Below are 16672 nucleotides of genomic sequence, written 5' to 3'. Positions count from 1 at the left end.
AGCAGACTTTGTGTTTTTAAATATGGGCTTTGAGCAGATGACTTTGGTTAGGTTTGCTGTTAGAAGGGATGCTGGGGCAAGGTTATTAAGAAGTGATTTTTCAATGTCTAGCCTCACTGGGGTGTATTCTTCCGGTGGTACAAGCCAGTATGAGCCTTGTTTTGCCAGGAATGCCGACTGGTAGAGTTTAAAATCAGCTAGGTTAACCCCTCCCAGCGATTTGTTTAATGTGAGTTTTTTTATACTGATTCTTGCTTTTTTTCCCTTTCCATAAGAAATTTGAAAGTTGGATGTCCAGCTTGTGATGGAATTCCTCTGAAAGCATGAGGGGGAGCATAGTTATTAAGTAATTCACTAGAGGCGTGATCATCATCTTGATGGTCTCGATCCTACCCCAACATGTAATAAAGCTTGGGGATCATGCATCAAGAAGAGTTTTAATTTTCTCCAAGGTGTTAGCTATTTTGTTGGAGTGTCTTTAATAAAGTGCTACCGAATTCAATCCCCAGGTACTTGATATACCCCGGCTGCCATGTCAGGCCGGAATCACCCAGTATTTCTCGGGAGCAATGAACGTTTAGTGGCTTGACCTCAGATTTGTCTCGATTCAGTTTATATCCGGAATGCCTAGAGTAGGTTTCTATGGTATTCATCAGGGCCATGATGGATAAGCTCAGTTCTTCTGTAACAATGAGGATATCATCCGCATATGCGTTTAATTTTACGTGAGTTACTCCTCTTATTTCATCATTGCGTTTGATATCCTGTATTAATGGTTCTAAGGCCAGGAGAAATAATGAGCCCTGTCTGGTTCCCTGCTCTAGGGTGAACGCCTCCGAGAGGGTACCATTAATTGCTATTCAGGCAGAAGGGTCTGAGTACAGCGCCATAACCATGTTGATATATGGAGCACCAAGATCGAAGGATATCATGCAGTGCTTCAAGAATGACCACGATACTCTGTCAAACGCTTTTTCTGCATCAAGGGTAATGGCGACAGAGGGGCTGAAGTTATCTTTGCTTTCTCAAGAATATGGCATAATAGCCTAGTGTTATTGTTGGACATACAAAATTTTAGGAAACCTACTTGCGAGTTGCTGATTAATTTTGGGAGGACTGCATGAAGTCTAGTGGCTAGGATGTTTGCATACATCTTGCAGTCCACATTGATCAATGAGATTGGCCTGTAGTTTTTTGGCAAGAGAGGGTCTTTCCCTTCCATTGGTACGACGATGATGTTGGCTTCCCTCATTGACTTAGAAATACATCCCTCTTTGGCTATGGAGTTGAACAGTTGTAGTAATGTTGGATGTAGCGTCTTATCAAACTCCTTATAGCAGGAGGCCGAGAAGCCGTCTGGGCCTGGGGCTTTATTGTTCTTGAGTGATCTGATCGAGCTGGACAGTTCTTTTTCAGAAATGGGCTTCCCTAGCGCTGATCTATCCGTCTGATAATTTTGGTAGGTTCAGCGAGTCCAAGTATCTGGTGCAATCTACCGAATCTACTGTTTGTTTGTTTTTGTATAAATCCTCGTAGAAGGAGTGGAATACTCTCAGTATCTCTTTCTGTTTCGTCTGGATGACATTATTGGAGTCTTTAATCGAGGAGATCGTAAACTGTCTCTGTTTATGTTCGAGGTATGAGGCAAGTAGTTTGTCCGCTTTGTTCCCTTCACAGAGCTTGAGTGCCTTGAATTTGTTGATCCACACTCCAGCTCGTTTACTCACAATTTTGTTATATTCATATTTCCGCCTAACCAGCTGATCTAGGATGTCTTTATCTAACGCCTCAGCATGTGATGATTCGAGTGATTTGATTTCTCTCTCTAGTGACTCAAGTTCTAGATTTAGTTTTTTGTTGATCTGGGCTTTAATTCCAATGATTACCCCTCTGATGGTTGCCTTAAGCGCATCCCACAGTGTGGATGTATCTGTATCTGTATCTGGGAGGTCTTTTTCTTTAATATAGTTTTTAATAGCAGTTTCTATCTTTATTTTGTGTGCTGGATCAGAGAGTACCTCATCATTAAAGCGCCATCTTTTGCGGGGTAGTGAGAAATGGGTACCTGCAAGTTTGGTGGTAATGCAGGAGTGATCTGAAACTAATTTGGGGGCTATGTCTGTTTGGTCAATGAGGTGAGAGAATGTCCCTGATATTAAGATGTGGTTGATCCTAGTGTAGGAGTTATGCGGGGCTGAATAAAAAGTATAGTCCCTTGTATCTGGGTGCTGGAGGCGCCATGAGTCTTTTAGGTGATATTTGGAGCAGATTCTGTTAAGGACCTCATGTGAGCGAGTGGGATGATATCTGCATTTTGATTGGCGGTCGATAAGGGGATCTAACGGCAGATTAAAATCACCGCCTACTATGATGAGATCATCCTGAGGGAAGCTCTCAATTGTATTAGAGATCTTTTCCCAGAAATTGGGCTCATCGTATTTAGGGCCATAGATGTTGATTACGTGGATGGGGTCGTCTCCTCTCTGCAGGTGTGTGACTAAAATCCTCCCGTCGTCATCGTGTGTGTGAGAGACAGTGGTGATATTGGAGTTTCTAGCAATAAGGGTAATTACACCTTTTTAGGTCTCGGCTGCGAAAGGCTGCGCTTGCGCAGTCTCGCTCCGAGATTTAATGAGTTGGAGTGACTTTGAGAAGAGGGGCTTGCACCCGCCCCTCTTCTCTCCTGTTCTCCATTGGCTGGCCTCTTAAATGCTGGCCAGCCATTGGAGAAGAGGTCCAGTCACTCCGTTGAAGCCCCGTCCTTTTCGGATCGGGGGGCGTGTTTTTTGTGAGAAGTCTCAGGGAGGAGACAACAGCAAAACACGCCCCCAAATCCGAAAATGAGGCTCCCTTTCTCCGAGGCATTTTTGCTGTGCCTCGGAGAAAGGCGGTGGATGACTCTCTCTGCTCAGGTGAATGCTTCGCGTATTATCGTTTACCAGCCTACAGTTGCCAGACAGGAGCAGTAGTAATCTCAGCCGGTGGCTGGTTTGGTGACGCTTTCCATGGCCGCCTGCAGGATGGAAGCGAGGGTCAAGTGTTGCCGGGGCGCGTGGGATCACCGCACGTTCTTGTGCTTGCTAGCGTTAATGATCTTCCCGTCGTGCATCGCGGCCCCGGGTGAGTTTTAATTAAACGCAGCATTTCTTCCTGGTTTTGGAACCGGAGAAGCCCTTCAAGAATTTGTTTCCGGGTGGGGAAGGCGTCCTGCTATTTACTGGTTCGCTACTCCACCACATACCAATAGAAAATGAAAGAGTCCATTAAAATATCGATTTGTGTGGTGTTGCAGGCTCGGTGCGCCTTTCTATGCTTCTTCGCCTAGTGATAGCTGTGAACTTTCCATTTTCTCTGGATCCTTCTAATTTGATGCCTGTGGTGGGAATTGAAACACGCCGCTACCTTTGGTAATGAACATGAATCCATAAAAGCCAAAATCGGTGTCCGTGAAACTGATCTGCAACTCCCTTTTTTAAGATTAGTTCGTCATTTACATCTTTTTCGTACGATATTCCATTTAGACACCTGGCAGTACAGCTGTTTTTATGTGGCACTGTAATTAGTTTCCAACACTTGTGTGTCATTTCTTCTACATGCCCTTTTATATTTACTTCCCCAAGGGTGATTATTTTTCTCGCACTTATTAGCTGCGACTCACGGAAAGGAATTTACCAATTTTATATCAACTGTTGTCATTGTGTTCTGTCAAGTTTTCAATTCCACCAGTTTTGTAATCGGGGTCGTACATTTTTAAGGTTACGCAACATTTTTAAGGTTACGCAAGTTAATTCTTTTTGATTTTGCAATTCTAGAAGATCCTCAAACTTGAACACCTGCTCCGTCCCCGAGTCTCGATTAAAAAAAATAATTGTATTCTTAAAAAGCGGGGTTGATGATTAATATTATGCAGTGACTTCACAAAAAGCGACATCACAACCCATCATGCCTCTGACATTGGGTGTTGGTCTATTTTCTATACTTAGTCCAGTGTTCTGTTTATTCATTCGCCTAGCGACTATTCCGTGTAGTCACATAGATATGAATATGTTTCAAGTTCTCATATAATAATTAGAAGTAAGGAGGGTTGGTCATCGTCAGTGCTGATTTTTCATTTCGATTCAGATGTTAAGAAATACAATATTTCCATGTACTGTTCCATGTTTGTTGTAGGGTTAAGGTTCACAGAGTTGAAACTAATTTTCTAACGCAAACCATCCTTCCATTGTCAGTCATATTTTGCACTTAATGTGCCTGTGACGTTCTGATCTGATATCATTGTTTGTTTCCATATACGTATCCTCTCTCTAAACACTAATCCTTTTTAGGTCTCGGCTGCGAAAGGCTGCGCTTGCGCAGACTCGCTCCGAGATTTAACAAGCATTTACAATGCAACGGTCTCGGCATTGTTAAAGTTAGAGCTATTGGCATTGCTCATGACAATGCCGTTTCTTTAAAAACAAAAACATAAACAAAAATAATGTCATGAGCAATGCCAATAGCTCTAACTTTACCAATGCCGAGACCATTGCATTGTAAATGCTTGTTTCTTATGGTTTGCTGGTGATCAGGAAATATCAGAGACCCCAGTTGTGTTTGATAAAGCCTACATCCTCCTCCGATAATTTCGTTTCTTGGAGCAGTATGATGTCGCCCTTAGTTTTGGCTAGATAGTCTAATATTTTCCTGCGCTTAACTGGGTGATTGAGCCCTTTTGCGTTTAGAGATACTATGTTGAGGTCCTCTGATATGATGTTGGTCTGTGGCATTGTTAGGTCTAGACGTCGCTATACAAATGATTTACCATGTGAGATATGTATGGGAGTGAGATGGCGAGCACGGAATCTGGATGGTAACTGCTCCAAATTTGCGGGGACACATTGGACTTCATTTGAAATGCACTTCTCACAATAATGCTCGAAGGGGGACTGACACTAAGTGCGAGTTCATAGTAGAGCATACTAGATATATCTGCACAAATCAAGGAGCGAAAAGAACATACATAGACTGTGAAGAAAAAGAAAACACCCACAAGTACATTTACCCTTTGTCCCTCTTCCCCTCCCTTCTCCCTCTTCCCTCCCTCCCCTCCCTGAGAGAATCGAATGCAGGAGCTGCGACAGCAGGTCCATCAATAGGCAACTCGGAGGTGAATGAATTGAACACTGTCACATCAGGAGAAACAAGTGCAAAATAGATATGAAACTTGCTTATAGAAATGCTAGTGCGGCTACTACTGTTGTCGGGTGGAATATTGTGCAGCACATGGATGACTTAAGTTGCTAGCAGTAGGCTGTCATGTTCTATGGCGGATTAACGCGATAACATAGAGTAATCTATTAACTAATTATCTCAGTGAACATCGTGAGAGCATTGAGACAATACACCTGCAATGAACAGTATATATAACTGGGGTAATAACAGATTTTATTATGAAAGGTGTAGAACCTTATTATAACATTTGTGCTTGCATGACCTGGAGGATATTACTTAGCCACATTTGGTGGAAACCTCTATGTTAAAGCAGATATAGCTCTATAGCTATATAGTCAAATGAGTGTAAGAAGGGTGAACCAGGTAGCAGAATACAAAGAATATCAGGGCTTCCGTTTGTTGGTGGTTCCAGCGGAAAGTTCCATCTCCTGGGTTGGAGCTTCCTCTAGGTGTTGCGCCAGATCCTGGGGGTTTGTGAAGATGTACAATTTGCCATTTTCAACAATTCTAAATTTAGAAAGGCCAGTAAATGAGAATTTAATGTTCTTCCCCCTCAGTTTGTCGCGTAGTTGGAGGAAACCCTTCCTCGTGTCGACAGTTTCTTTAGAGTAGTCTTGTGTAAAGTTTATTCGGTGACCCTCCCAGGTTACTTGATGGTTTTTCCTGGCAAAGTTTAGGATAGCTTCTGTATGTTGGTAGCGTAGCGGTTTGCATATCATGGGACGAGTTCCTTTTCTGCTTGAAGTATTAAACAATGGGATCCTGTGAGCTCTATCCATTTCCAAGCCATGATGGAAGTTTATTCCCGTTTTCATGGGTATCCAGGATTCTAGAAAGGCCACACATGAACCTGCATCATCCTCTGAGCCCTCAGGGATACCAAAAATGAGCACATTCACCCATCTGTTGCGGTCTTGCATTTCCGCTGCTTGTTTCTTAAGCTCACTAGTGACGTTCCGGAGGTATTTAATTTCTTTGTTGGATTGGGTGGCCACATCTTCGACATCACTTATTCTTTGTTCTGCATCGCTGATTTTCAAATTCATAATGTTCATGTCTGCTCGGATGGCCGTTCGCTCCAGTTGCATGGAATCTGTGTTTTGTTTCGTAGACTTTCCCAGGTCGTGGACCTCCGCTGGTTTTTAAAATGTCATGTCCATCGTGCTGTTCAGGTCAGGTTTAGCCTTGATTGGAGAGTCTGAGGTGGCTGGTTCCGCCTTCGCCTTCTTAAAAGAAGCCCTGCTTTCTTTGTCCGCCATCTTCGTCTTGAAGGTAGTGCGAGGTTAGTGTCAGTCTCTTTTCCCTGTCGTGAGTTAGTAGCCACTTGGCTCTTTTGGCGCTTTAACTGCTGCCTTGTTCTTCCTTTTGTGCCTCTCTCGGTCAACCGCTATAACTTGGTTTGTGTTTGTGACACATGCAATACTATATATACAAGTAATGAAGGCAAAAAGGACCGAGTTATTGAAGGTTATAAGGGTAGTGAGTAGGATCGTGGTGGTTGTGGCGCTGTAAATATCTAGCAGGCAATTATGCGCAGATGGGTACGTTTAAAGTCGTTTAGATGGTGTAATATCCAACGTGGAGTAATATCCAAGGCGGATAACTAGTGTTTGCCAGAGAGTTTAAGGAGAACTGTCAGTGACCACTCTAGTGCTGGTATAGTACTGTTCCTGCCCACAAGCGTGCTTATATGCCAGGCTCCGCCAACACTCCTGTGTTCTTCACCACCTGCTAGTGGGCCTTAGGAGGACCTAGCGGAGAAGGGGCGAGTAGCTTAGAAGTAGCTCAGAGGATTGTGGAAGCCTTAGTGTCTTAATGCGCATACTATTATGGCCACCACAAATGAATCGCATATGAGCGCTGCTCAGCTCTTCTTAATGCACCAAAGATCTTGTAATCAAGGAGCCTTGGTGATCGATGTAAAGGAACAGACCTGGGGTGCCAATGTTAAAGCAGTATTTTGTAGAAGGAACACTTTGCACGCCGATCGCCGCTACCCCCTCAGACCTTAACTTTAGATCCGCCAACTTGTCATCTTAATGCATTTTGGCCACAACTAATAAATTACAGATGAGCACTGCTCAGCACTTCGTAATGCGTCACAGATCTTGTAGGCAAGGAGCGTTAGTAGTCTTGGTGGTAGGAACACGTTGCTCGCCGACCTTCAATTTAATACCGCCATCTTGGAAGCTGGCAAATTGGGAGATAATTTCTCTACTGCAGACGCCGCGGTCAGTAAAGGGCGATATCTGGTGGCGGATGGTAAATGCTGGCACCAACTTGTTCAGAGATGCATTGTAGGGGTAACCGCTGTGAGCAATAGCGCAAACAACATTAGCGCAAGCGGTGAAGCGCGGAGCGAAAATCTGCTCTCATAAAAGGTATAAGACACACAATTGATGGACGGAATGCAGAACAAATCAAAACCTTCACCCCCAGTCAAGAGATCTGGGTTAAATCCATCATTCTTTTGCTCACCATGCCACCCCAGTTCAGACATGGCCATATGCAAATCAGTCTGACCCTGTGCCTCATGGGAACAGTCCAGCCTGAACTGCCAAGCCATGTCTTCCCTGGACCGGAAACAAGCATCCTGGGACTGGTTTCGGGGTTTCACCCCTCTTCAGCCAGGATAGCTTGATTCCAGTGGCACAGTGAGCCCAGGACCCACGATTCCAGATAGCCTGGCTGATGAGGGTTATGAACCCGAAACCGGTCCCAGGATGCTTTTTTCTAGTCCAGGGAAGACATGGCTTGGCAGTTCAGGCTGGACTGTTCCCATGAAGTACAGGGTCATACTGATTTGCATATGGCCATGTCTGTACTGGGGTGGTGGAGTGAGCTAAAGAATGATGATGGATTCAACCCAAATCAGTTGACTGGGGGTGAGTGTTTGATTTGCTCAAACGTTCCATCCATCATCCCCTTTGGTATCCCTTTGTTCGCCCTAAGTTGGCAGGGTATGCCCAGACGTGGGTCCCTTGCTCACTTTCCCACTGGATTCAAGATAGCCTGGCTGATAAGGGTTATGAAACCTAAACCGGTCCCAGGATGCTTCTTTCCGTTCCAGGGAAGACATGCCTTGGCAGTTCGGGCTGGACTGTTCCCATGAGGCACAGGGTCAGACTGATTTGCATATGGCCATGTCTGAACTGGGGTGGAGGAATGAGCTAAAGAATGGATTAAACCCAGATCAGTTGACTGGGGGTGAGTGTTTGATTTGCTCAAACGTTCCGTCCATCATCCCCTTTGGTATCGCTCATAAAAGGCATAACCGCCATTGCAGGGTCAGGCTAGTGTACCGATATCTTGCGGCGCCGAGTGATTTATGTCTCCTGTTGCACAGCAGCTGTAATTTTATCGTGAAGCACCCACCTTTAAGATTAGTAGGTCGCACAGGGTGTGTATTGCAGCCGTGAAAACTCTTGAACTCACGCTGAATGGTACAGCCGCAGCTTCATGAATGCTCCGGCCCTCGTCGCCATTTTGTGGATACCAGGCGGGCTACGCTCACCGACTCCGTAGAGTCTGGATAGACGATCTTCCGAGCAGTTATCACGCCAGAGGCTGGTCTCAAAATGGTCTTCACACCATTATGAGAGAAAGCCCGACCTCCGCTTCGTTATTCACCCGTTAGAACTCCTGAATTCTGCCTGGATCGCTCCTCCGTTTTGCCGAGCGACGGGTTTAGGCAGCCATTACCACTGCCGTCCAAGCCACGCCCCATACAAAACTCACTTTAATCGATTACCCACTAATATTCTTACGAGTGATTAAGCATACTGAGACACGCCTATGATACTACCGGGACGGAAGTATAACCGGAGACAAGGTAGAAGTTGAAAATTGAGGGTTATATACGTGCATTGTCTGTATGGCTGGCTCTAATTTTATAGAGATACTGACTTGCCCAAACATTGATCATCATATAGGTCGATTACGTATTGATCAAGAAGACAGGTATGCATAACATCATATCTGGATATAGAATGAGATGTTTGGTCTCTGGCTACTTTATGGGGTTTTGGTCACACAGAACCGCTTATAGGTTTCTATATTTTTTGGCAACATTGGATATCTAATGCGGGTAATGTTTTGCACTGCGTCCCACGGTTTTAACTGCATGAAATTTGTAATGAATAAGTCTTACCAATGAGGTCATAAGGTTCTAACATGTGCAATGGGTGATGGTATCCATAAATGTAATCAGAATCGGGCCCCACTGCATCAATCGTCATTGACTTAGAAACCCTAAGACTATTCGGTTGTATGATTGAGGATTCCCAGTGCTCGGAAACAGGGCCATCAATCCCTCACTTAAGGAAATACTCACAATTCTGAACTACCAAATTTGCAGGGAGTCAAAGGTGACTCTGAAATAGGGGGACGGCCAAAAATGAATGAATCATTACATTACTAATATCACCACTTTTCACCAGCTTTAAGGCATCAATCTCTGAGAAGGAATTAAGGATAGAGCTTCTGTTTACCAAAGGAGATTCACTGTCAAATATCCAGATGAAATACAAAATAGAAGATATAGCCTTCTGCACCCCACAGGTTCATAGCGAAGGGCCTAAGGTGAATCCATAAAGGTTCCCTATACCTTGGGTTAAAAAATGTTGCCCCGTGGTTACGCATGGAGCGAGGTTGCAAACCAGATGCTTCAGTAGTGCTGTGATCTGTATTTCTCACACTCGGTGAGTTAGACTCCTTATAGCCCTTTAAGATCCTCCTAGGAGGGGACTTTCCACTTAAGTCCACTCATCCGGGTTGCTAACTTCCCTGTGCTCTAACTCCAGCAAGTGCAAAGGGACCCCACTTCCCGCCCCCCCTTCCACTCCAGGGGGGCTCAAACAGAACATTGGATAAGGGAATTGAAGCTCCCTGGAGAGTGGGGGACGGATGAGTAGGAATAATCGGCACTACTCTAGATCTCACCTCCACCCCAGTAAGAGCCTCATTCAGGAAGTTCTGCATAGTGGGGGCCATCAAAACATTAGCTTCTGAAGGAAATTTCGACAAACTATCCCCCACCCCCGAACTCTGCATACCAGTATCCCTGGGGAAATGCAGTCTTTTTATTTTCCGTGTAGATAATCTTCTAATTCTTTTGGTTTTTCCTTTTCTTGGTCATTCCCTTTTGACTCCTTGTATAATATCCCACCTTATCCTCCTTCAAAGCCGTGCTCGACTCACCACTTGACACAGGGACAGTGTGATATGAAGCAGTCTAAGTCCTGGCAATTGCATGCTCCCCTTTTCTGTCCCCCTCCTGACTGCAGAGCTGATCCATGACCTTTCCTAACTATTTTTGTGCCTTTTTTAAATCCCCTTTTTGAACATTGGAAAAATCTCTAACTAAGCTTTACCCAAAAAGAAGTACCGGTCTGGGCCCCCAAATAATATAATTAAACATAACACTTCATTTTCAAGATTACAACCATTTTTTGGGGAAGGCATTAGACTAATCGTATACCAGCTTGAACAGAAGCATCTCTGATCCTTCTAAAAGCACAGTCATTTGGGACTTTTGTTTCACAGCATTATCCTTAAAGGGATTCACTGCTAATTTTGACTTGCAGAGGCCAAACTTGTTTACATTCTGCACTTCAAACATAATTTCAGACATCATTTCCAATACGCGGTCATAAATTAGCAATTTTTTTTCCAGTAAAGACAAAATAGAAAATATGACCTTTTCAATGCAAAATAAAATATCACATGGAGAGCCCTCCACTCCATTGACCGTATTCATTTACGTGCTCGGAAGGAAGATGTCATGATCTACCTCAGAAAGAGAACCCTCCTAGAGAGTAGAACTACAATATGGAGGCAGAGATAGGCACAGAGAGCTGGATCCCCTACCCTGCATATGCACATCAGTGTCAATGTCCCGGAGAGTGAAATCTTCCCTAATCACTGCCAGTAGCAACAAGCGTAGAGCAGGAGGCGCGGGAAGGGTGCTCGAAGCGCGCAGCACCCACTCATCTTCCACTGCTCCGCTTTGCCATGCCCAAAATCCCTGCTCGTAGCCCGGGAACACAGAGGACAGAGGCTCAAAAAGCCTTGGAGCATGAGGCTCGGAGCTCGCCACTCACTCTGCTCCACTCCCCACCAAACGGTGTCTGATGTCAGAAGGTGTGGTTTTGTCTCCTTCAAGAAACTCTCAGACCATGCCCCCCTGAAGAGTACCCTGCCCACCTTGTCCAGTCAAAAGGCAGGCAATGACAAACTTGTACCTTGGATAATGTTAGTTCTCATTGATAATTGTTCCCTCTGTAGATCTGCTATCTCTGAAGTAGTGCGTCCTCTGGCATGGGACTCCAGAATCCTTTTTATTGGTGCTGTCATGGAGTTTAGCATTGCCACTTGCGTCCCATGGTGTCTCACCTGCCTCACGTAACAATGATTGGATGTGATCATGATGCAGCGTGGAATTTTAAATCCTCCCTTCGTCACAGATCAAATATCATACTAGCTCATTCACTCAATACATTCATTGGTGGGGCCCATAACACCAACACTCACAATTCATTGATCCGTTCTCACGGGATAGATAAATTGTCCAAACGCTGACATGAAAGGAATATCTTTCAATTAAAAGAACCTAATTTACTTGAACATACATTAAGTACTTTTATTAAACTCAGAACCTCGAGACATTCCCCTCATTTAGTCGACAGATCAGTTAGTTGATTTTGGATATTTGGTGACTCAATTCTTTAATATACATTTAATCTTATTCTAATTTCTCTAAATAAATCACCCGACACATTTGTTTGTTAGAATAATAATTTCGTTTATCTAATCAATTTCAATAAGTCATAAACCAAATCACGGAACATCATATTTACCTAATCTGTTTATTAGTCGTCCTCTAAGTCAATCAAGTCGTGAAAAGTCTTTAATTCATCAAAGTCAGGCATCAATTCAGTCTTTCAAAGAATCAGGATAACAGCTGTCCAGCAGTCACCGTCCTCTCCGTCAGCATAACGTCAGGAAAATGAAAGTTCGCTCAAAAAGAAGGATTACTAATTCACTTTGCCTACCCACTTTTATAATGAAACTAACGTCAAAATGTAACAATCAGTTTTCGAAAGTCCTGATTGGCTGGTTTTGGGTCATTCGGTAAAGTTCTCACATAGTCCGTTAGGTTAAGTCATCACACTTGCTGGTTCCGGTTTTAAAGACAGTCCTTTATTTCGTGATTTTGGCGAAGCTCCCAGGGTGTCCTTGATGGGTACATCTTGCCTGGGATCAGGACGAGGCCACTGTTGCTGGTGGTGGCGCAGGCGCACTTCACCCAAAACCTCGTGAACAGTAGCAGTCACGTCGTGTGTCTCAGTCAGCCATCTTTTCTTAGGCCCAAATGGTCAACTTAAGTAAAACAAACACAAACGTAATTAAAACATTGAAATGGCTAATAAAATGTTAAACCCTCACTAATTCCCCTATGTGTAAGTAATTATCTAGCATGATAGCAACATTTAAAGCGTTTATATTCACCCAGTGATGTCATCTGGTGCAACTTACAATTACATCACAAAAGCAACATATATCATGCAATATTCTAATTTTCTACCATTAGTATGCGTCCAAATATTAGTATACAGTTAGTTTAGCCATGCAAAATGCAAATCCCACGTGTAATTCTTTTGTTAATATAATTGGTGAGTTATCACTTCAAACAGATTAATAATATTACAATTAATAGATTATTCGGATTAAGGGGTATACAAAATTTTGTACTACCCGCTCCAGCAATCACACCTTAAAATGTATTGCTCTGCCCACCCCTTCACTGCTCGATACTTTCAGCTTCCGATTGGCTCAAAAATGCAAATACGTATCATGCCAAATGAAATTAAAGGTAACATTCTCTGGTAATCGGTACACTTCCTCTGCAGATTAATGTTTGAAACATTCACCAGCAGTACTCCACTGTTTGGATGAGTACCTGGTGGGTAATCATTAATGTTTTCAAGCAATAGCTTAAGGTCTATCTAAGGGTAGAGCATTCTAGGTGGTTTGAAAGATGTACTGCTTCTGGACAAAGCTGTGTAATGAAGGCACAGTTGGAAGAGGGACTTTATAGTGTTTGGATGTTAGAGGCAAGATACCCTCGTGTGTCATGCTGTATGTTTGATCGTTTTTACGTTGTTTTTATTATATTGCTCTTGACTGATTGATTCAATTTTTTTTAAAATTGTAATGTATTTGAGTTGAATGCATCGACCCCGTCATTAAGTAGGTAGCTATACATTCATTCATTGATTCTGTATATTGCATCCTTCCTTCATTTCTGCTTTTTAGGTCTCGGCTGCGAAGGCTGCGCTTGCGCAGTCTCGCTCCGAGATTTAATGACTTTGAGAAGAGGGGCTTGCACCCGCCCCTCTTCTCTCCTGTTCTCCATTGGCTGGCCTCTTAAATGCTGGCCAGCCACTGGAGAAGAGGTCCAGTCACTCCGTTGAAGCCCCGTCCTTTTCGGATCGGGGGGCGTGTTTTTTGCGAGAAGTCTCAGGGAGGAGACAAGAGCAAAACACGCCCCCAAATCCGAAAAGGACGTGGCGTTTCTCCGAGGCATTTTCTGCTGTGCCTCGGAGAAAGGCGGTGGTGTCCCGGCGTTGCTCCCTCACCTGATCTCCTTGTTTTTTAGGTCTCTTTATCTTGCAAGCTATTCTTTGTTTTAAAACGAACCCCGTTCCAAAAAGACCACTACTGTGATGATTACTGTAGTCCTTTTTCGCTTTTACTGACGTTGTTTTGAAACCCAGTGATAGGATCGTAGTACTTCTATAGGATTGGACAAATTGTTTCTACTTCATATGAGCAACCAACAAACGGCCTATTTCGTGAAAGCTCGTTTGTTATTGGATGACTGGTCGCTCCTCTCGTATAGTTGCTGTCATTCAAAGCAGGATGCAGTGGATGTGACTAGAACAAAACAAGAGGCTTCAGAGCTTAATAACCCACTAGCCAAAATTGCAAACGAAGGCGAGCAGAATGAAAGCCAATGCCGTTTAAACTAAGCGCTCTTGGCACGTTGCCTGGCCCTAACGTGGCCGCTGGTTTTACGCATGTGCAGTGCATAGGGTGCTTCTCTTGAACCTTTGAGGGTGGGGGAACATGGCGGGTGAATGACGTCAGGCGGGGGTGGGAGGGTAGGGTAGCACTGGGAGCGGTGAAAGGGCCGCCGCTCAGTGTGTGTGCCCGGCCCATACCTCCGGCGCTCAGCGAACAAAGCGGAAAGAAGGAAGCGTAATAAGAGGGGGGTAGGCGGAACCTCCGATACAGCAGTCCCTGCGCTCGGATATGGCAGCTCCAGGAGCGCTGCTGCTGTTTCTCTGTTGGGCGGCCAGTGCGGGAGGTAAGAGGTGCTCTGCTTGTCTGAGAACGGGGTGTCTGACATGGGACCGTCACCCGGCCTTCACTTGCGTTATCCCTGTGCTTTTCGAATCGATCTTAGAGGTAGTGGCGTTAGTAACAGTGATGGTACGGCTGCTTGGGGTGGCTTGAGGGCGTTGCTCTGTTGACTGTGCTGTTGCAGGTGTTCTGGGATTATTAGGAGAGCAGTAGTGGTGGTGAATGAGCATAGTTTTGGTGCTGGTGGCAGTTGTTTTGATGGCTCGAGCTGACAGCGAGGGTGCTTAAAACTGGTTGCAGTGTCATTGCTGATGGTGGCACTCCTACTTGTGGTGATGAGGAAGTGGTGCTGCAGCAGCTAGCATATAGTAATGGCGTTTCTTGGTATTATTGTCAGCGTTGCTTTTTGTGTCAGTGCTGTTGTTGCCAGTGAAGCTTGCTCTGGTGCAGGTGCTGCGCTTTGGAGACAGCGGCAATCTTTAGTCTGCATGTAGTGATCGGGAGCAGTTGGTTTCGTTGCTGCAACTTAGTGTGGCGTGTGTGAGGTGGAACTGATTGTTGCACTACTGTTGCTTTTGATGGAGCTGGTACAAGCGAATAACTCTTTACCTTATTCCCGAGGTGCTCTTTGAGCTACCCTCGCGAAGAATATGCTTTTTTTTGGTGAAAGGGTAGCAATGAGTTCCTGAAGCAGGTGTCAAAACGTCTCTCCTTCGCCATTCCTGGAATTGGGAGAACCAGGCCTCTTGGAGAGAGGGCCGTCAGCGCCAGTTAATACTTTTTACCAATAACGACAATTGTTATTTAGTAAAGAAGATATGTATCTTGTAGGTTGTCCTAGCTGGTAAGATAGTACAAAGTGGTAAAATGCCCGGCGCTGGCTTCCTTTGCTATTTGACGACTTGCTAGTTAATGTTCCCCCATGACCCTCCAGCTGGTCCGACATAATTGCCAGGCCTACTTTGGGGTTCCAGTTCGGCCCTGTTGTTGAGTATCCTACCCAGGGCTTTAAGTGGGATAAAAAAACATGGGTGGGGGTGGGGGACGGTGTTGCGCCGGGTCGATACGAATTGTATTTTGCTGTCTCTTTTGTCATTGCAACCAGGCATATTGATACAGCAAGTAACATGCTACCTACAACAAGTTAGGACTATTGGCTTTGTCAATCGTTGTTAGTTGCATAAGATAAATTAGCAGTAACTGTGGCTTGTATATAATATTGAGAAAGCATCCACTTGAAGCCCTAGTGACACCACGACAATGTTACTGCTCCTGAGTTTCAAAAAGAGACAACAATATAATCATGCAGTGGCTGAACTCGACAGATTAAGAAATATATCCCAAATTATATATAACAGTCGGTAGACGCATGCCTCTACAGTGTTCTATTGTATTTTGAAACCAGAATTGCTCAAGTTCGTATCCTTTCAAAGTTCCCTTTTCAAACAATCATTATCAACGCCAAGTCTGGCCCTGGCACGGTAGTGCGATTTTTGTTTAGTATTAATAAAATTTGACACTTCAGAGAGCAGTTTCAGCAGAGAGGACAAAGAAGGAATGGGCATGGGATCCAAATACTCATCATGCATATTAGTCTGGGCCACGGGCATTTTGCGATGCTGCAGCGTTTTCCTCATAATTATGTGTTTGCCAAACTTCCCAAATAATGCTCGCATAATAAATCTCGCTTTTGAGAGTGATTAAGCTATTGACATTGTAAATAACAATGCCGTTTCTTTCAATGCAACGGTCTCGGCATTGTTAAAGTTAGAGCTATTGGCTGATTGCTCATGACAATGCCGTTTCTTGAAATGTTTTAAAAACAAACACATAAACAAAAATAATGTCATGAGCAATGCCAATAGCTCTAACTTTACCAAGGCCGAGACCATTGCATTGTAAATGCTTGTTTCTTCTTCCTACTACTTCATTGGTTTTACTTCTACTCCGTTTCTATTTTTCTTCTCTTGCATTACTTTCTTCTCCTGCATTTTCCCCTTTTTCTCCCTCAGCAGTATTCCTAAATTCATTTAGATTCCTCTTGTGTTGCTTATTCCTCTGCTCCTGCCTTCTTACCTTGCTTTACCTCTTTTGT

The 16672-nt window shown here is 44.2% G+C and overlaps 1 protein-coding gene across 1 annotated transcript in view; it reads left to right on the top strand.

Moving 5' to 3' along the window:
* The window catches only part of MBD6 (methyl-CpG binding domain protein 6), a 212170-nt gene that overhangs the window by 62317 nt on the left and 133181 nt on the right, over positions 1 to 16672 (top strand). The gene's annotated exons all lie outside the window — the stretch shown is intronic.

Source organism: Triturus cristatus, chromosome 4_1, assembly GCF_964204655.1.
Source record: "Triturus cristatus chromosome 4_1, aTriCri1.1, whole genome shotgun sequence".
Lineage (NCBI taxonomy): Eukaryota > Metazoa > Chordata > Amphibia > Caudata > Salamandridae > Triturus > Triturus cristatus.
Note: the sequence above shows the minus strand (reverse complement) of the source record. Positions and strands in the feature narration are given on the sequence as shown.